This window comes from Sinohyriopsis cumingii, chromosome 4 (assembly GCF_028554795.1).
Source record: "Sinohyriopsis cumingii isolate HCF-2022 chromosome 4, ASM2855479v2, whole genome shotgun sequence".
Classification (NCBI taxonomy): Eukaryota; Metazoa; Mollusca; class Bivalvia; order Unionida; family Unionidae; genus Sinohyriopsis; species Sinohyriopsis cumingii.
Window position 1 is genome coordinate 68,910,658 of NC_142964.1, and position 21,398 is coordinate 68,932,055.

Below are 21,398 nucleotides of genomic sequence, written 5' to 3' on the forward strand. Positions count from 1 at the left end.
AAGTTCGTCTCCTTTTTTCATTTTTACAGAATTTTTGCAGGACAAAAATTATATGTTAAATTTTAAAAAGCTTGTTGTTTTCACTCTTTCTGTGTTACTGTTTATTCGAGCCTAAACACGTAGCATATAAATTGGGGGTTCGTCCGTGATATTTGAATTTTGGTTTAAATATTTCAGAAAACTTCTATTTTTTTAAATTTGATTTCCCCATGTTTTTGAAATCTTTTGTGAGATCGACGAACGTTTTCTAAAATGGCATCAAAAGGAGGAATCTTTCTTTCAAATCCTACCCAGGAACAATTAGATCTTTTTAAAAAAAGATGATTTGATTCAACTTACCAGAAAATACGATCTTTCAGAGGTAAAGGCTTTTTTAACGAAACAGGAAATAAGAAATATTTCGGTTCAGTAGTTGGTAGAAAAGAATGTTTTGGGTAAAAGTGATTTGGTTTCAGTCAGTACGTCTGTATCAGACTCTGACACAAAAATCAAGGATAAAATTCAATATGGAAATGGAGTTGATGAAGATCGAACTTCAGAAATAAGAAACAGAAAAACAAATGCAAATGCAGTTACAGTTGGATAAGAGAATGAATAAATGAAATTGGAGAAAGAGAAAGAACAAACGAAATTGGAGAAAGAGAAAGAACAAATGAAATTGGAGAAAGAAAAAGAACAAATGTTATTACAAGAAAAAGAGACGCAGTTACAATATGAGAAAGAGGAGAGAGAGAGAAGAAAGAGAGAAAGAAAGACAAATGGAATTACAAAAAACAGTTGCAAATACAATTAGTAGAAAAACAAATAGATAAGGAGAGAGAGAGGGAAGGAATAAAAAGAATATCAATGTAAAATGAAAGAAATGGAACTGGCAAGTGAAAAACATATTTATAGTTCAAATTCAAATTTAAGTTTTGATCTTGTAAAGAACATTAGGTTAGTGCTCCCTTTCAGAGAAAGAGAAGTAGACAAATATTTTATTCGTGTTCAAAAAGTTGCTGAAAATTTGAAAATGGCCAAGGGTGCACTGGACTCAGTTATTACAACGTGTACTCACTGGTAAGGGTAGTGATATTTATAATTCACTATCAGTTCACCAAAGTGGTGACTATGATGTTGTTAAAGAATGCATCCTAAGAGGTTACGAGTTAGTCCCTGATGCTTATCGGCAAAAATTCGGAAAGTATAAAAAAGAAGTTACCAGACCTATGTCGAATTTGCACGGGAAAAAACCACGACAATTTGATCGGTGGTGCGCCTCTAGGTTAATAAAGATTACGATAGTCTCAGCAACTCATATTGGTAGAAGAGCTTAAGAACTGTGTTCATAATGACATTAGAGTCTATCTTGACGAGCATAAGATCGAAACGTTGGAAAATGCTGCCCGTGCCGCTGACAATTATGCATAGCTCATACTATTTCTTTTGTAAATAAGACTTCTATACATCAGTCTTTTGGCAGAAAAGTATTTCAGCCTAATAGAAGCCCTTCTAAAACTCAAACTGGCACAACTTCTAAAAATCAAACTTCGGAGAAGCTTGGTTCAAGATCCTTGTTTCTTCCTACGTGTACCTACTACAAGAAAAACGACACGTTATTTCTGATTGCTACAAATTGAAAAATGGGCATCAGAATCAATACAGACCTATTCGAAATGCTCCTATTTCTAAGAGGTCAAGGTCACGGTCATGTATTGAAAGCAATACATTTGTTGGGTCTAACAAACCCCCGTCTGATTTGATTTATGGAAAATTATGAACCATTCATATCGAAGGGTTCTATATCACTCTTGGGTGATTCGGCCAATACTATCCCTATTAAAACTTGCAGGGACACAGGAGCTTCTCGGAGTCTTTTATGGTCGGGTACTTTGCCTTTTTCTGAGAAGTATTTACTAATGAGAGTGTTCCTATTCAGGGAGTAGAGTGCAGCTTTGTTGATGTTCCTCTCCCTTGTGTAAATTTGTCATCACACTTAGTTTCAGGACCCGTGACATTCGGAATGGTCTCTGTTTTATCCGTTGAGGGCATTCATTTATTACTAGGCAACGACAAAGCTGGAGACAAAGGTGTGATTAATCCACTTGTAACTGACAAGCCATGCTTGGATCAGAAAATCGATCCAATTGAAAAAGAATTCCCTGATGTGTTTCCAGCTTGTGCAGTTAACAGCGCTATGGCAAAGAAAGCTCTTGAAAATGATGTTGATAAGGGCGGTATTCCTTTAGCTGACACATGTATTGGTCAGGCTCTTGATGAGGTCACTTTTACTCCTTGTTTTGATCAATCAGAAGACATTGATCACAGTGATTCTCTTTTGATGACTTATTCTCTTCATTCTAATCAGGGTGATAAACGACAATCACTTGTCGTCGAACAGGAAAAAGATCACTAGATCTCCTGTTTGAAAGGGCCATTAGTGAAACTGAAGCTACTGAAGTTCCTGTCTGTTATTTCATTACAAATTGAATTCTTATGTGAAAATGGAGACCTCCTGAGGTATCTGCTGGTGACGAATGGTCAGAGAACTATCACATTGTAGGTCCAAAACCTTGCAGACAGGAAATACTTAGTTTGGCCCATGAAGCTCCACTGGCTGGTCATTTAGGGATAAATAAAACTTATCACAAGATCTTAGCTCACTTAATGGACCAAAAATCAATAGTGATGTTGGTAAATACTGTAGATCTTGTCATACCTGTCAAATGGTAGGAAAACCAAATCAGAAAATTCCCAAGGCTCATCTACAACCTATTCTTGCCTTTGAGGAACCATTCAGTAGAATTATAGTAGATTGTGTTGGTCTCTTACCTAAGACCAAGTCAGGTAATCAATACCTGTTGACCATTATGTGTGCGTCAACAAAGCTTCCAGAGGCAATTCCATTGAGGAATATAAAATCTAAAATAATAGTAAAAGCATTGATAAGGTGTTTTACTCAATTTGGCCTTTCTAACTTTATCGAATTGGGTCAATGGTCAAACTATAGGTCTGGATCTTTCCAGCCTATTGTGCATGAATTAGGCGTTCAACAATTCAAGTCAGAAGTGCATTTATGGTTTGACAGAACTAAAATGGAGAGAACTTTTGAGGTTTGTAATAATGGAGTTCTGTCTCTCTTGCTCATTCTTCAAAATTTTCTTCAGATTAGATATTACGGCCGTTACAAAGTTAAGAAGAAAATGAATGAGTTAAATTATAATATTAGTGCTCCTGGGATTTAAATAAATTATAGGAGTACCATTATATTGAAAGAATGAGCCAGGTGAAACATGCAGTTAATTTAGTTGTACCTGTCCACTCAGTGAAGATTTAAGTGATGGAATATCATCAGATTCTACTGACATTGGAGTGACAAATCTTCAGAATTTAGAAGTTATGAAAGATCTGGACTACTGTTAAATGTATTTCGCTGCAGGTCGTAGGTGCCTTACTCTTGGGTCTTGCATGTTTATATTTTCTTAGTACTTATGGGATACATATGCTGATTGCGGGTACAATGATCCCGAGATCTTCTCAAGTAGAGTCACTTTACAAATAGTTTACTACAACCATATGCAGGCAGTGTGGTAGCTTAGCTGGCAGTGTTGCAGCATAGCTGTCAATATAGTAACGTAGCTAGGAATACAATAGTGTAGCTGGCAGTATGTCAGCGTAGCTAGCAAAAGGGTAACGTGAATGGCAGCATAGTCTCATAGTCGGGTACAGGGCAACTTTGTCAGAAGCGATGCAACATAGCTGGTAACAGGACAATATTATTGGAAATAACAAATTCGGCAGCAAAGCAAAGTAGTTGACAGTAGAGCAAAACAGCGGCGTCACCGGAAAGGGTCTAAAGAATTAATTCAAAGGATGTGAATTTCGAGCTAAGAAATTAAATTGTGAACTGTGGATTTTGGATTGTCAGTGCATATAGTTAAATGAACCATATATTTGTGTAACATATTCACAGTATAGTGAATATAAAATTCGTTAGTTGTGCCTTTGGTGAATGATTAATTTTTTTTATGTCTTTAAGAAAGAATCTAGTTTTATCTTTTTAGTTAATGCCATGGTGTGTAAGACAGTGCATTAGTACCATATACGTGCTTTTATTTTTAATTTCTATTATTACTATATTTTTGACCCATTTCATAGTCGCATTAATTTGTATGTGAGAGTTCTGAGACTCTCATAGTTCATATCACAATGTTTCTTTTATCTGCGTACAATATGCTCGGTGTTGTCACTTAATCCATATCTATTTGGTTTCTCCCCTGTCATAAACTGCTAGTGATATACATTTCGATAGCCGGAACAAAACGCTCTATACTTTATGTGGCTTTATGGTATGTATAATCCTGCTATAGACTGATATATCATGTGCAATATAATACAGTTTTATGATATTTGTTATTATGCGATAGAGCAGGAGAGGGGGCGATCAGACCATTTGTCTGAAACATCATTTGCTTAAAATATAAGCTTCTTCCAAAATAAAAAAATGAGGTCACTAAACCAAAGCGTCTAACTTAACCGAGAATTTTTATCGAAATTTGTGTTTATATACCAGAGGTCCCGTCCCCTCTGCTGCTATAAATTGATCGAAAATTTTTATCAAGTCCAATACGATATCTTGTTCTAGGATCATGTAAATGTATTGTTATAAACCCGTTCTGGGTTGATTTTGCTTGTGAAAAAGAATTTCTGAATTTAATTATATCCACGTCACCGCTACACCAATTTTGATGTATATTTCGCAACACATGCGTATCGACTCCATTAAATATAACTAAAATATTACAGTCATCTCTGATCACTTTTGGTATTTGTGTGTATCGCTTAGTAACATAAATCACATCAGTGTTTTTATGTCTGCCAAGTGAAAAAATTCTAACAGGATTTGATTGTTTGTGCAGCATCACATCATCGTATACAACTAAATTATTAATAAATCCGTCTAAAACATCATCATTCGGCTCTTCATCAATATCGGTTATAAATTCGTTAACGTCGTTATCTTCATCCAATAATCTTGCGTTTTCATTAAAATCTTTATGTATATCATAGCATCTCTGATCATCAACTGATGGTGCTACCAAATACAACTTATCCCACTTTAACCATCTCATTATCAGATTAAGCAATAATTGCATCCTACCCGATCCAGATGGACCTATTATTATCATTCTGATCGAATTTGGCAACGCAGGATATTGTTTAACTGGCTCTTGTTTTCGTGTCGCTGATAAATCAATTATATCCATATATAAATAATATGAATATTCATATTGTTTACGTTGTAGAGCTAAAACTCCAACTAATATATCTAATGTTACAAACACAAAAGAAAAAAGAATAGCATATGGTGGAAGATGTGCAGTATGTAACAGAAAAAAGTTTTCGTTTTTACCTAAAAAAGACGGTGGTGATATTGTTGCATTAATGTCAAAGTTCCCAGGAACCCCATGGGCTAAATACCCTGGAGAAAAACATCTACCAGGATATAATTATTGTGGTCCTGGTACTTGACTTGATATCAGGCTTGACAATCAGGATCAACCAAAACCAGATGAGTATCCCACGAATGATATTGATAAAGCATGTCACGTTCATGATGTGGCTTATAAAAATAAAGATCTACAACAAAGGCATATTGCAGATGTGAAGTTGATTCTTTCTCTCGATTCCATAAAAAATAAAAATATCAGAGAATCATTAGCTAATTGGTTAGTAAAATCTGCAATGAAAGGTAAACTCGTATTAGGAGCTGACAATTAATTATAAATGGAATCAATTTATTATAGTCCAAGGGGATACTGGAGGGTGAAAGCAGAAATTAGTAAACTCGCTGATGCAGCAGCAGTTCAACATTCTACTGCTAAAGCGTGGTTATCCAAATAAGCAATATGGCAAATTTACCTACCATCATCGAAACAAATTCAGTACGCACATTTCGATGTAAGTGTTCCTAATGAAGTTCATCAAGCAGATATTCTGTTTTTACCTCATGATACAATTAAAGTACGTAGACGTCAAATAACGTAAAAATACGCGTTAACTGTCATTGACGCTGCAAGTAGAGATAAAGCGGCAGAACAATTATCAACTAAAACATCATCTGAAGTAGCCGATGCGTTTGAACGAATTTGTCAACAAGGACCATTACGATGGTCACAACTATTACAGGTTGATCCTGACAAAGAATTTCTTGGTCCAGTATTATCATTAATGAAGCAACATAATGTCAAAATCAGACGAGGACACACTGCAATTAATCGTGATCAGGCAGTTGTTGAACGATTTAATCGAACACTTGCTGAGCGGTTATTTGGATATCAATACGCGAAGGAATTCATTCAAGATAAAAGATCTCGCGAATGGATTGCAAGATAACCAAGTGTGATAGCTGCATTAAATAACGAAATTACTCGAACAACCAACATGAAACCCATTAGTGCAGTCACAAAAAGAAACATATACCTGTACATCGACGTGATTTTTCAACACAGCCAGTATTAGGTAATACCACTGTAAGATATTTGTATGAACCCGGTGAACTTGAAGGTGGTAAAAAAGAGCAACTGATCCTATTTGGAGTATTACGACAAACAAGATATCTAACATAGTAAGATTTACTAGTAGACCCGCAATATACAGACTGGATTCAACTACTCCTCAACGTGGTTTTACACGTGAACAATTGCAGGTGATTCCCGAAGACACACCTGCGTCGATTACATTCAAGACAGGTCAACATCGTGTTTTCTCGTGTATGGCCAAGACGATTATCTTTCCTATCTACGTTAAATTGTCTTGAATCATTTTTCAGATACCGCCATAACATTATACAATTCCAACTCGCACAGTGATTATTCTGCTGCTGTTTCAGCGTATTAATAAATTCAACGTCAAGATCAAAGTCGCGTTTTTTTGTTGTTGATCACACTGTTTATAACCACTAATTTTTTTCTTATTATTATCGCTGTTAATATCATCATCATTGATTACTGACTCGTTCATGCTAATCCTTCGTAGTTGAGATATTCTTCTGACTCGAGACACTGCGAGATAAACCAAATTTGACCACTCGATACGATCATCGACGATCCAAACAACTGTATCAGTAATAGTTAGTCCTTGAGATGAATGAATCGTCATCGCGTATCCTAACGTCTACGGGGATCTATTTGTTTTTAGCGCATCTTCAACAACATTGAAATCAACTGTGACAATATCATTTCATACTAAATTCTGTTTCTCGATCTGTCCTGGTATATCAGCATCAATATTTTACCGCCGTGTATCAGCTGGTCGATAACATAACGGAACTGGCAACGTTGGAAACTTCTCTCGTTGTAACTGAAACAACCACTGCTGAAGTGTGTCTCTGATCATCTTTCTACTTGCAACTATCAGATCCTTTTGTCTCCACGTTTGCAAAAAGTCTTTCATAGAGGATTCTGAAGTCACCTCACGCATTACTTCACACTGAATTTTATTCGGCTGTAGTCTGATTAATTTTTTTTAACTCACTTAATTCTGGATCAAGTGCTCTATGATCATCAGCCACTTCTTCGAAGTGGTCAACAAAATCTTCCAGCCAATCATGTGGAGATGGTCCAGCAAAATGTGGTGGTTGACCGTGATCGCCACACATTATCATAACAGTATTTTTTGTTAATAGCCAATCAACAAATGTTTATAATGTTTCTAACGGTATTGTACATATTCCATCCGAAACGATACTCCTTGGAATATATTTCAATCCCATCCTCGAAGAAGTCCATGCATCACCTTTCCATTGGAAGAAGCTGTGATAGGTACACGACTGCATTCCTCGTTGTTTCATCTCTCGCGCGAGTCTGTGTGTAGGCGTTAAAACAATTATATCTGAGTTCTGAAATAATTTGATTGCTCGAGTCGTCTTACGAAAATGTCCCGGTCCGTTCAGATAAACCGTTTTATTTCTGGTTGGATCGTACAGCGATGGTGCAGAAGATAGCTTTAAGTTTGATATTTTTTACAATAAATATCTTTAATCGTAACATCAGCGGATTCGGAACAATCGAGTATGTTTTCTTTTTTGATTCTCCAAGTACCCCACTGTGCACAAGTATTGATATATAGTTGTTCTAGCAATCCTGAATATTTTTTATAAAACGAATCCATAGCAACTCTGACAGCAACCTTAGAAACAATATTTATCATCGATAATAGATTTATCGAGACATATGCGAGCATTGAAGATCTTAAATGAGTATATTGACGTGACTCACCGTCCATGTAGCTTGCAATTGTACCTAGTTTATTTCCATTTGGCACGAAAGCTATTTCTCGATTGATAAACGTGTTTCTTCTACTCGTTGTATCAGCGATTATAAAATCTTACTCAGCATCGTCCATGATCAATCTTGCACAATGTCGTTTATGATCGTATGATCCTCCTTGAGTGAACTTGCCAATTATTTTTCTGCCAAGATCTTTCGTAATTTTATTCTCGTAGTCTGTTTTCTCCGGGTTTTCATTATCAGAATACTGTTTTTTTTGTGGTAACCAAACTTCGGTTTGTTTCCGATATGATATAATTGCTTCATTTACAATGAATGATATTAACATCGCACAATCAAGCACATATCGTAACAGTATTATTGGCACCCACATTTATTTCAGAAAAATGTTTTCCAAACCAAACATAACAAATTAGATGAAGACCCATAGCAAACTCGAATGACTCGATACAAGCGAATCCAGTCAGATCAAAATCCGGTAATGGTCCATTTATCGACACTTGCGTCATTTCGTGCGTCGGATGACCGAATCTTTTAAAGTATACAGAACAATCTCCCATCCCGAGAAACTTCCGGGATAACACGCCACCATATCAACTGAAATAACATCTCTGTGATCGTATTTAGTATTCTATAATCCACCGTGTCCATATTCGACACACCTGGATATTATGTCATTGAGAAAATCAAATCGGTTTCCACGAATTTTTCTTTCTAGCAAAATGAGCCGCAACTGACGGAATAGTAAAAAAGTTGCTCAATAGTTCGTCAGTATCATCAGTATATTGCAGTGCAAGATTTTTCATTTTCTCGTGGAGAAGATCTTTTCAATAAATAACGCCATTAGGTCGTACACATTGATCAAATTTACTTTTTTCTTCCATGCATGATTCGTCGTTAGAACTCTGAAATAACAATACTGACACAGGATCGTTTATATTTATTTCGTTGATAAAATCAAACATATCTCCGCGATAGTATTTAAAAGTTCGATTTCGTGGAAACACTGTTACTGCGTTGGTCCATGCATGCGCGTTATGATCAATAATTTTAATCGAAGGTCCTTTTGATTTATATTTTGATTCATATAATATTTTTCCAGTTATCGTCGCTACGGTTATTGGGAACTTTAGTTTTTTTTTCCTAACTCAGCCACATCTTTGATTGATGCCCCAGTATCTTTAACCATTTCTCCTCACGTGTTTATTATTTTACGTCTTTTATCCGTTAGACCGTTTATACGGGTCGAAACGGTAAAATGTTCTGTTACTCGTTCAGCCACACAGTTTATTTTTGAAAATTTCATCGGTGCCAGTTTATCAACAGTTGGTTTTTCATTTATCACATAGATTCCATAAATAATTGCCGTTACAGGATACGCTCGCTCATAATACGGTTTGTCAATGCCAGTCAATAGACCTGGTTTGGAATCTTTACTTAGTACGAGAGTTTTTTCACCTTTGTGTACAGGATCATATTTGTCACGGATAATCAAATTACCTGTTTCTGCTAGCACGACAAATTTTATTCTGAAAAGATATTTGCGATTATCAATGTAGTTAACGATAGTTGCTCCTCGTTTGTCATTTATCGTAGCGTCGATGACGCCGTTGCGTATAATCTTGAACGTTGACCATACATGAGATGCACCATCTGTGTGAAATTCTTTCTTGGCGCCGTCAATTTTAGTAATCAAACTTTTATTTTTCGGATCAACCAGATCTCGCATCGGTAGGTCGGGAGATATTTTGTCGAGATTAAATTTATCTGCGTTCCAGAGCTTGATTTTGGATAATCTATCGAACTCGCTCATATTATATTTCAAACAAGTATTTGAATCAAAAAGAGTATGTATAACGTCTCGATGCAAATGGTTGATGATCGGTTCATTGACTCATTGTAATAAATCCTGTGAAAACGAATTCTGCGGACAACACTTGCAGTGCGTTCACCGTGGAAGCTTGGGACCAATACCGTGTCTGCGATGTGGTGTTGGAGTACGAGGAAAACACAATTATGCGCAAATTGTGGTGGAAAAAATAACGCGAGCTTAAAAGATATTATGATAAAACAAATAATGACAGTTACAGATCTATAAAATCCGTAGAGGACTATCTAAATAAGTTTTCAGGTAAATTATGATTTAAACAAATACTATTATTATATAAATGGAGGAAAATATGAACAAGGAGTTTATAACGTATCCTATAATAACGAAATACGAAGCAAGTCGTGATGGTGTGATCAGAAATTGCAGGTTAAAAACAACAGCTGGTATTGTTAATAATACTTGTTATCATAGATTTCCTGCTGACGGGAACATAAATTATTACTGTCGTCGGTTCATATACGAGTGTCGCAAGGGGTTGATCAAAGACGGTCTTGTGATCGATCATACTAACGGAAATAAACTTGATAACAATTTATTCAATCTTCAGGCTATTATACAAAGCGAGAACTCTGCACGGGAAGAGACAGGTAAATATGAAAAAAAATAGTTGCAAGGAGAGCTATTAAATTTACAAATGTAGATACTGATGAAGAAAAAATGTTTCAATCAATGTATGCAGCTGCTAGATATTTTGATGTTAACCGGCGTGTGGTAAATCCGTCGCAGAAAGTACATCCAAAACTACCTTTCCCAAAAAATACGAACAAAAAATTATTTTCTATTATTGTTAATGACATAAACTATCTACACCATGAAACGTCTGTTTTCATGATATCCTAACACCGATGTAAAACTTAATATTTACCTCGAATTATATTTATTAACCATTTATTTAATACTTTTTTTTGGTCTGTATTGTACTTGCATACTACTTACCTGAAGAAGGGAGATAACTCCGTTGAGCACGTCATGTAATTAAATTACTTCCCTTTGACAACGTGACGGATCCGCGGACGTGTTTACGATAAACACTCTACGTAAGCGGAAAATTGTTGTACATAAATATAAACTTGTAAATAATATTTGTTCTTTGTATTTCTAAAGTCAGTTGAGTTCGACAAAGCGTACTTATTTAATTTTGATTTGTCTAGAGCTGGCTAACGGAAAGAATATCAGTTATTTTCCGTTGTCATTCAGGAAGAGTAGCAGTTATCTCCCTTTTTTATATCAGTGACTGTCATTATGGTATATTTAGCACAAACAATATACTTTAAAGAAACAGTATTTTCTATTTTATTAAATTCGTTCGGTTTTCCTGGTTCATCTGTATTGTCTTCTGCGATAGTAATTAATAAAACAAATAGCAAGTAGCCAGAACGTTTTTCGAATCGTTTTCAGGTACATGTATTATCCCGAAAAATAACTAACTTTTTAAATATGACTTGTTAAGCAGAAATACGTTTTATCTGTGTTCAGAACTGAAAATCAGTTGTATTTGGGGGAAAATACCCAATACTGATTTCTTCAGCGAATGGTTAACTATATAATAACTTCTGAAGCATGTACAAGCAGATTAGAACCATGGGGCAATTATTAGTGCAGCTGACTCTCCGTCAAGTGGTCGGCGGTTCGAATCTCGTAACGGGAATATTGTCGACGGTACCTATGTAGAGTTTTTCCTTTATAAAGTGGGTGGAGGAAGCAGCCCGTGTACATCTCACACTACAAAAGCCACGTAGTGTGAGTGCGTTTTTGCAGCCCCGGTTTTCTCCTGCGGTGTGTACATGAAACTGGCGCATCGCCCCTAAAAGAAACAACAGCATGGATGTATAAGCTCTATGTCACATGGGTGCCCACAACAAACAGAAAAAAACATTCAGAAAGAATGTTTGGCTAAAAGAAACGATCATGGCATGCCGAGAAAGACCATAAGAAAGGTCTCAAATGAAGACAAAAGTCTCAAATGAAGACAAAAGTCTCAGATGAAGAAAAATGTCTCAAACAAAGGATCCCATGGAGACACAGAGGCCAGTGCAGGAACCCATGAAATTGATGGAGACACAGAGGCCAGTGCAGGAACCCATGAAATTGATAACCGCTCATTATGCTACTGTCTATTTTTGTTAAAATGAATTGTAAAGATATATTTAATCTGAAATATTTTTTATAATTTTGAAATATTTTTTATTTATCATAAAATCTGATCGATTTGAGTACCAACCACCCCATCATAATTAACAATCTGATTGATTTACATGATTTTGATTTTACATGATGTTGAGTACCATTTACCCCGTCAATTTCTGAATCAATAAAATATTTCTTAAGAAAATGTTTCAAATAATAATAATTATTTCAGAATAAAATATTTCAGATTACAATAATTATTGCAAAACCGATTGGTTTGCACAATTTTATGTACCATTTACCCATAAGAATCAACAATCTGATGGATTTACACGATTTTCAGTATAATTTACCCATCAAAATCAACAATCTGATTGATTTACACGATTTTGAGTACCATTTACCACATCAAAACGAAGAATCTGACTGATTTACAAGATTTTGTGTACCATTTACCCCGTCAAAATTACCAAACTGATTGATTTACACAATTTTGAGTACCATTTACCCCAATAATAAAATATTTCGGAAAAATCTACGATTTCACCTACAGATTCACAATTAATTCCTCTCCCCTTAGGTCAATCAAGCGTCCGAGGTGGTCTGTGAACTTAAAATCTATTTGTGTTAACAATTATTATGACATCGCATATATACAGGATTGGTTGGTACTTGCACGACCAAATACCCAGGGGGAACTTGTGGTGTGAACGTGCATAAAATGTATCCTTGTTGAGCCTGATTTGACTTTCCAAGATCTATTTGATAGCTACCATCGATCACATCACAATCGAGATTAACCGCGATTGTTGATGTTATATTAACGATTCCTAGTGAGATATGTCTGCCGCCGCCGTATTGATCGTTATCATGTCTTAAAATAACCGGAGGTGGAGTCATTTTTCTCCATGATTCGATGATTTTAGGAAAGTTCTCATTGATAATATCGCTGAGTAATTTTACTAGTTTGTCGGCATAAATCCCTGGTATTACAAATGTTGGTAATTGTTGTTCAGTTATTTTGTAATGATTGTGAAACAATCGTTTAGGGGTCGTTGTTGTAAGTGGTTTTGTATAATAATCAGCATCATCGTAGTAAATCATATTCCAAATGATAGTTTTATTGATGTATCTGAGATCTGATATAATCTGATTTAGATGTTTTATCGTCTCAACGAATTGTTGTTTCACATCATCACTGTAGCATTTTGTGGTGTCAGAAAAGAAATTTCGTAGCTTTTTTGACTGATTGTCTAAATTCAGAGTTAACAGGATCGAAATATGACTGAATAAATCCTTCATCGATGATTGGATTCATTTTATCATCATGGATATACAAATGCTCTATTATTCTAGGAAGCTGTTCACCATCCGGAGCAACAGTAATTCTGATAATTCCAGTCTGTCTCCATGGGAATTTGCCTCGATATTCTGGAGTTATTATAAATTTCTTTTCATTTATTGTAAAATCATCCCGACGTGGTTCTGGTGGTCCATGATATTCTAGCACAATATCAGGCCAACCTAGTACGGATCTTATTGATGATCGATAAATATCAACGGCACAATCAGGAAAATGTATCTCAACCGCAGAAGATAGCGTCGGCCCATGAACTTTAATTGATATTTTTCCTTCTTTTCCGGTTATTGATTTTATTCTACGCGCAAATTCTTCATTGATCTCTTCAATCTCATAACTGCCAGTGGGTATCACAATAACGTTCCAGTCAGGTGTTCCATCATCTTTATTTTTTTAGCAAATACAAGCGAGTTATTTGCTGGTGTACCATTAAATGATTTCGATCTGATATTTGGCCAACTGTAATATACTCGTAATTCTGCCAGTGCGATTTCTTTTGCTAGAATCGCAGTCGGAAAACTAACGTTAAATTCAGGATTAGTCGATCTTACTGAGATCATCGTTGTTTTTGGTGCAGTTGTGTTTGTCACGATCGGCATGGAGTAGCTCTAGTGATGTCATTATTTAATATATTTGTACCTTTAATACCATCGCATTCGTCATATATTTTAATCATTTCTGTAAACTCAAAATCGGAGATGGTTCCATCATTAAGACTCACTGATAACAACGAAGATAACTTTGAGTATGCTACCGTAGCTGTGTGCAACTTTATCATGTAATCGGATATTTCTTTATTCGTGCAAGTACTTATCTTCTTTTGCAATGATACTAAGCACACCTGCATTTGATGTAGCTGAAATACAGATTGTTACGGCTACTGGCGCCATCATTGTTATTGTTGATGATAATAATCCGGTGGAACAACAGCGGATACTGAATAAACGATTACGTCAACGATAACTAGTCATCGTCAATATTTCTTTATTTTTACCGTGTATTGTTCGACTCGATTTTTTAAGTTCGTTTGCCATGCACGTGCTTGATTGTACCTGTAATGTTGCGATGCTCAGGTACTCATTATCTTTTAAACAGTAACCAATTGAGGTGTTCCAGCTACATATTCTAGACACCACCAGTAAGATGTTGCGGTTAATTTCTTATCAGCTGCTTCCAGAATAAATATTTATTCGCTTCCTTTTTATTTAATATGATAGACACAACTTCAGAAACTGAAAATCTCGAATATTGCAGCACTAAACACAGACAGCCCGTACACGCCAGTGACTGTTGCAGTATATTTAATATTTTTATTTTGCAGAGACTATGTTGCGAATCCAGATGATACTGTGTATACGATATTGGTAATATACCCGGGAGTTATTCCGTCTAAAAATTTAATCAGACTAATTTTGTTAACGATGTCAGGAATTCCACTTACGACATCTTCCAGTGTTTTTTTAGTTGCGTCTAGGTTAGTTTTGATATCAGAAAGTTTTATGTCAACGGCGTGCGGAGTGCCGAAGAATTTATCTATGGATTCATCGATTTTTGAAAATTTCTTCGAAATCTTCCAAAAGCGCCTACGTGCACATCATACTCGGCCCGCAACGTGGATAATTTACCATCTACGGTGCTGTAGCCGACGTCCACATATTTTTTCGTCGCGGCATCTTCCTCGGATGCTTGATCTCTTAACACTGTCATGTTGTTTCCGTTCAGGATGAGTTCACCTGTCATTATGTCACCGGTATTTTTTTAAGCGATTAGCAACACTTTTTGCAATTTGATCTCTGATGGTTATAAACGATATAATTGAATCCCTGATTCTACCGCCGTCAGTAAACACGTGAATGTTATCCGTGACCACACCGAGTACTCGTCGAACTATATCATTCCATTTGATATTGATAGTTTTTAGTTTTCCGTATCGGTCCTGAAAAATAACAACTTCATCTCGGTCAACTCCAGCCAGGTTCATAATATCAGCGAGTTCATCTTTAGTCGCGTACTTCGACAAATCAATATCATCTTTTTTGTTTCTTACTGGTAGAAGAAGATCTTCCGTAAATATCAACCATTATAATTTAAGATCCGTTCAAATGGAAGTGGTTACTTGTATAATCATGCACGACTTTATGAGGTGCCGCGGAGGACTCTGATATAGCGTCGAGTATATTAATTACTTCACTGCCTCATATTGGCGGATCCGCCATTGTTTGTGTTAGTAGCGTTGAATACCAAACCGCTGCGTGAAGTGGCGCGACATACTTGATAAACTCACGAGGTGGAGCTAACCCGTACGAATCGAAATAAACGATTCCATGTGGATCAATTGTGATGATACCCAATGAGTACCGGGTCCTAAATTATCATCAAGATTAATAATACCCGTTTCAGCGCTGTTTGGTATGTCCGGCAATTGATCTCGCATAAAAACACCTCTGAAGTTTTTCTATTTTTAGTTGTTTAGCAGCATGAAGTAAATCAAATTTTGATGCTGAAATAATTAAAGAAGTGATCCTGGAAGCCTCAGACCTCTTCCCCAACGAGATCCCGGTAATCTTAATCCGGTCCCTCTTTTTTAAATCCTCGCCCTGTTGCTTTCTTTAATGACATTGCAGCAGCGGTTCCAACAGCACCTAATGCAGCTGCCTTTGCTACGGCATGTGCGGCTGCGGCCATTAATGCTGGAATAGCCGCGAGAAGTGTAAAAATACCACCTGTTTTAATTGAGTCTTTAACCGCACCCGCTAAGAGATCAAGTTTTACGCCTGTCTTTGATTGTTTAACGCTGTTGAAATGTTTAAGTTGACTTTCTGATAACAATAATTTATTTTGACCACCCGTGATCTGATCTCGTTTTAGTGATATTTTCATTCCGCAGTTTTTTGCTGAATTTGATTGAAGGTTTTTAATCTGACCCGGAGTCAGACTGACACTAACGTGATGATATGGCATTTTATGACAAATACTTGCCACGCTCTAAATAATGATTATAGATTTTCCACTGGTGCATCAACGACTCTCACTCGACCACTACCACTTTCAAGTGACATTGCTTTATCGCTGTGTATGACCGCGATTGCTCTGTAGAGGACACCACCACCTGGCGGGTCACTAACACGAGCTGGGGGCCCCGAGTGGCCGAGTGGTCTAAAGCGCTCTCCGTTACGGATCACTGCCATCTCACCTCTGTCTGCGTGGGTTCGAGTCACGGATTCAGCCAATGTGGTTATGTGAGAAAGCTTGCCAGTAGCTTCTTGTGGGTCGGTGGTTCTTTCCGGGGATTTTCCCGGGTTCTTCCTCCACCATTAATAATGTCCGCCATGTATAGCCTATAGTGTGCTGAAAAATGGCGTTAAACCCTACAACAACAAGAATAGCAGCTAAAACAAGCTCGAAAGTGTATATCAACGACGGATTGCTCGGATCAATCAAGATGCTCCAGCGAAAAGTAATAAATCGGATACAGATTTATAAAATCTAACTGTGATATTTGCAGCCCAGAATCCACGTTTTGATCACGTCCCATAAATGACATCAAACGATGATATGCACGCGCTACGTGATTTTGACCAAAATTTTACAATACATTTTCAGCTGGTTCTTGATGTCCATTTATCCGCAAGAAAACTTCATCAACTCCAAGTTTGTCAAATATCATATGTGAACGTTCTTGATTATTAAATCGATTACTATGTCGTGGCGCAGAAACACCTTGCTGTGATGCTATATGCCATGTGAATAAACCATTAACATTACTATGAACAGCATCTGTGGTTACTGTTAACCATGCTAGCAATGATTTACCGCCTTGATCAGTAAAAGAGAGTAATTTTTGTTCTTCAGCAATACATGGATTCATTACAGGCGTCCACAATGAAAGTTTCGTTATATTTACTTTACCAGCATCATCAACACCAGCACCTCGCCAGATTGCATCATTATCACCCCCTTTTCTTACGAGCACAACTGTGTGTTTAGCTCCAAAGATGACCTTTCTAACATTTCTGCAAAATTCAAAGATGTGAGACACTGTAATTACACATGAAAAAGTTCTATCGTCTCATAACAATGCTGCTCGGCGTGTTGCAAATCCTAAGTTGTAAGTTGTATTAACTTTTCCCATAATATCAAAAGCAACACCTTGTCTAGCTTCATGTTCAAAATCAACTGGTTGTGGATCGGCTGCAGTACCCTGTGCTGTCCGTATTTTAATATATTGAACATCATCAGCGTGGTTAGTAATATCCTCAGCAAACATCATTGTTGGACAGGCTGATCTTGTGTAATCATCAGAATATCTCGCTAGACCAATTATTGTTGTAGCAACATCAACATCCTTCTGAATTGATTCAATATTTTTTCCATCAATCATGTATGGCAAAAACAGTGCCATAATCCCGTTGTTAACAAAACCAACTCGCAAATTGGCATTATATGGCGTATTAGCCGCAACATTCGTTACAAGTTCACCTTCTACTTCAATAAACGCCTCAGCGGGTAAGAAATATCTACTTGTATCCTGAACCTGTAATTCGATTCTCCCCCGCTGATTTGGTTGTCTTGCGTCATAGGAATAAAATTGATAATCACGTACTGATTCATCTTTGAGGACCGGGGTATCCATGTCAAATGCTGGGTCGGATATACGCTTGAACATTTTGTTATAATTACCCATTTTTGCAAATGGTGATCTAAATTATCGTTGTCTGATATGAAGACCACTTCCTGCCATTAAATTTGCAGTTATATTTCTTTCTGCTTCTTCAGATAATTCCGCTAGTTTTTTTTATTTGCGGCTTCATTTATTATTTTACTGACATTTGCGGGCATAACTTCAGTGCTGGCCAGTTTCATTGGTTGCTGCTGTTTTCTTCGTACTAATTGAGCTAGTCTGTCCTTGACTGTCGAGAACGCTTTACTGGCAACATTCCAATAGCGCCAGGAATTGTATCACGAACAGCCTCAATAGCCTTCATCCCTAATTGTTTTCCAATCGGTATTGCTTTTGGAGCCATCCTTCTAAATAGACCCTGAACAACATCACCAAGTCCATCTCCGTAAATTGTTTTGTAATTTGGCAGTCGTGAGTTTACTACCTTGACCATGATCGGTCTACGTTGAGCAGTGTGTATAATCATTTTTATATACTGATTAATTAATTGTTTAGTCGCTGTGATAATCATCAGCAATTTCATCAATAAGGGAACGATAAATGCTACGATCCATAATACCGCCAGTAAATAATCTTCGACAAATATCAGATATTTCATTAACAATTTCTGAAGAATTATTTCCAGCTCGTTTACCTCCAATCAGTATTTCTAGTCTTTCTACGTCAGAAAGAACATTGTTAGGACAGGTAATAAGACCACTTCCCATTATCAGACTCTTCTTCTGGAGATTGCGGGTGAGTAATTTGCTGCTGCGGTGGAGAGATTTTTGACTTTCCTGATGAAGAAGATTAGTGCGGTGAGGAAAGTTGCACTTGTTGTTGTATTTCAGGATATCTATTCATTGCTTTAATAAATGCAATGTATCTAGTATCATTGCTTCTAACTCGATCAACTCCATAATTTATACGGTATATCCATTTGTACCAATTTTCACGAATTATAGCATCATTGACATACTCGGATTTTAAAACTCTGTCTCGTTGATCATAGCTTGCCACAGCAAACTTAGCTAATTCATCAGTGTCTTTAATTTCCTTTATGGCGTAAATATTTTTTCTGGTAAATTTAACTTTTATATCAACTTTAGCCCTGGCTTGCTCTGTTTGTGTTTCTGGTACACGATCTTTCATATCACCTATTTCAGTACGAATTTTACCAATACCTTCAAGTATTTCTTCGCCGACGGGTAGATGTTGAGCTGCAGCTATATCAGTTGGAAGATCTCGTAAAATCGTTTTTTGTTTTCTTAGTTCTCGCCGCTATTTTTTCAGTTTGCTCAGCGGTTTGTTTTAATACTGGACAAATACCCTTTTTCCTCTCCTTATAATCCTCCTAAATATCTCCCCATATAGTTTTTTCAGCAGCCGCTGCAGCTGTTTCAGTAGCTGTAGTGACGGGTTTAAATAACCTTTTAGTGTCTTCTTCGTACTCAACTTGTGCTTCCTGCTGCGCTTGTAGGTTTTTTCTAAATGAATCTCTAACAGGAAGGAATTTCATAATTGCTTCTAGTTTTTCTCGAGCTAATCTAGCGGTGTGAGATTTACTAGCCTGTGGCATTTATTAATATAATGATGATTTAATTATAGCAGCAGAGGGGGCGGGACCTCCGGTATGCAAACACAAATTTCGATAAAAACTCTCGGTTAAGTTAGACGCTTTGGTTTAGTGACCTTATTTTTTTATTTCGGAAGACGCTTATATTTTAAGCAAATGATGTTTCAGACAAATGGTCTGTTCGCCACCTCTGCTGCTGATAGAGTAATATATATGCCTGCAATATTGTACAGTTGTACGGTATTTATTATCATGTCATAGACTGATATAACGCGTGAAATATGATACAGTTTTTGTTGTTGTTGTTGTCGGTTTTAACGCCATTTTTCAGCACACGATAGGTTCGTTATACATGGCGGCCAGTATTAATGGTGGAGGAAAAACTAGGGAAAATCGCCAAAAAGAACCACGGACCCACGAAAAGCTACTGGCTAGCTTACTCACTACCCACATGGGCCGAATCCGAGACTCGAACCCATACAGACAGAGAATAGTTTTTATTATCATGTCATAGACTGATATAACGCGTGCAATATTATACTATTTTGGACTTTTGTTGAGGTGAAAATAAAGTTTTCTGATTCCAAATCCTCATATTGACCAACGCGAAATGGAAGTCTGATAGGTTTGCTGGTTCATACAAGCTTCAAGTTCATATGAACGAAACTATGTAATTGTTTTCTTCCGTGATTTTAGAGAAGAAAAGAAAATGCAATTTAATAAAGTTAACATGGGAATTGTTCAATTTTATATAGAAAGTTATCCTCCACTACGTTTTGGTTAAGGTATGCAATAAAACAATCATTAATTTAAACTGCATTACGCTCGGAACTGACTGTGACAAATCAACAGTCAATGACGTGACCATTCGTAATGACGAAGGTCCATGAAACATGAACAAATATCGTACATCAAGTGACGCTGTGTGATACTGGGAAAAACCATCTCTAACATGAAGCATATAATACTGTACGTGTATAGAACCTGCTTTTGGTAAATATGCATATGTGATTAATTGAGTATTGAAAAACATTGGACCCAAGATCACGTGGTACGGGATGCCCAAGCTCACTAGGGCATTCTATGCCACATGAACGAAGATTTAATAATTTGTAATACTCGATGAAAAAGCTTTTATTATGTACTTAAAATAAGTATATTAATCACTCTGTTTTGTTAAAGGGATAATACAACTGAAACAAAAAGATAAAGAAAATATTTACAAGTTCTGTTTAACTATTTACACGGAACATTGTTGACTGATACATTGAAAAATTGTATCAAAAGAAGATCATCCCCCTCTTGTACTAAGAGCAGCAATTAGCCATCACCATCCCCTCCCATTTTCAACATTTATTTAATTTATATTATTTTTCTATTTTTTTTTTCATTGCAATTTAAATCTTTGGATGTATTTAATTTTTCTTTGCTTATTTTATAAGATGGACATTATTTAAGGAGTTTAAAAAATTTAGTAATGTAAGGTAATTTGTCCATATGTGACATACGTAATT

The 21,398-nt window shown here is 36.4% G+C and overlaps 1 protein-coding gene across 1 annotated transcript in view; it reads right to left on the minus strand.

Annotated features, from left to right (window-relative positions):
* LOC149801400 (lachesin-like) overlaps positions 1-21,398 on the minus strand; it is a 42,463-nt gene that overhangs the window by 13,741 nt on the left and 7,324 nt on the right. The gene's annotated exons all lie outside the window — the stretch shown is intronic.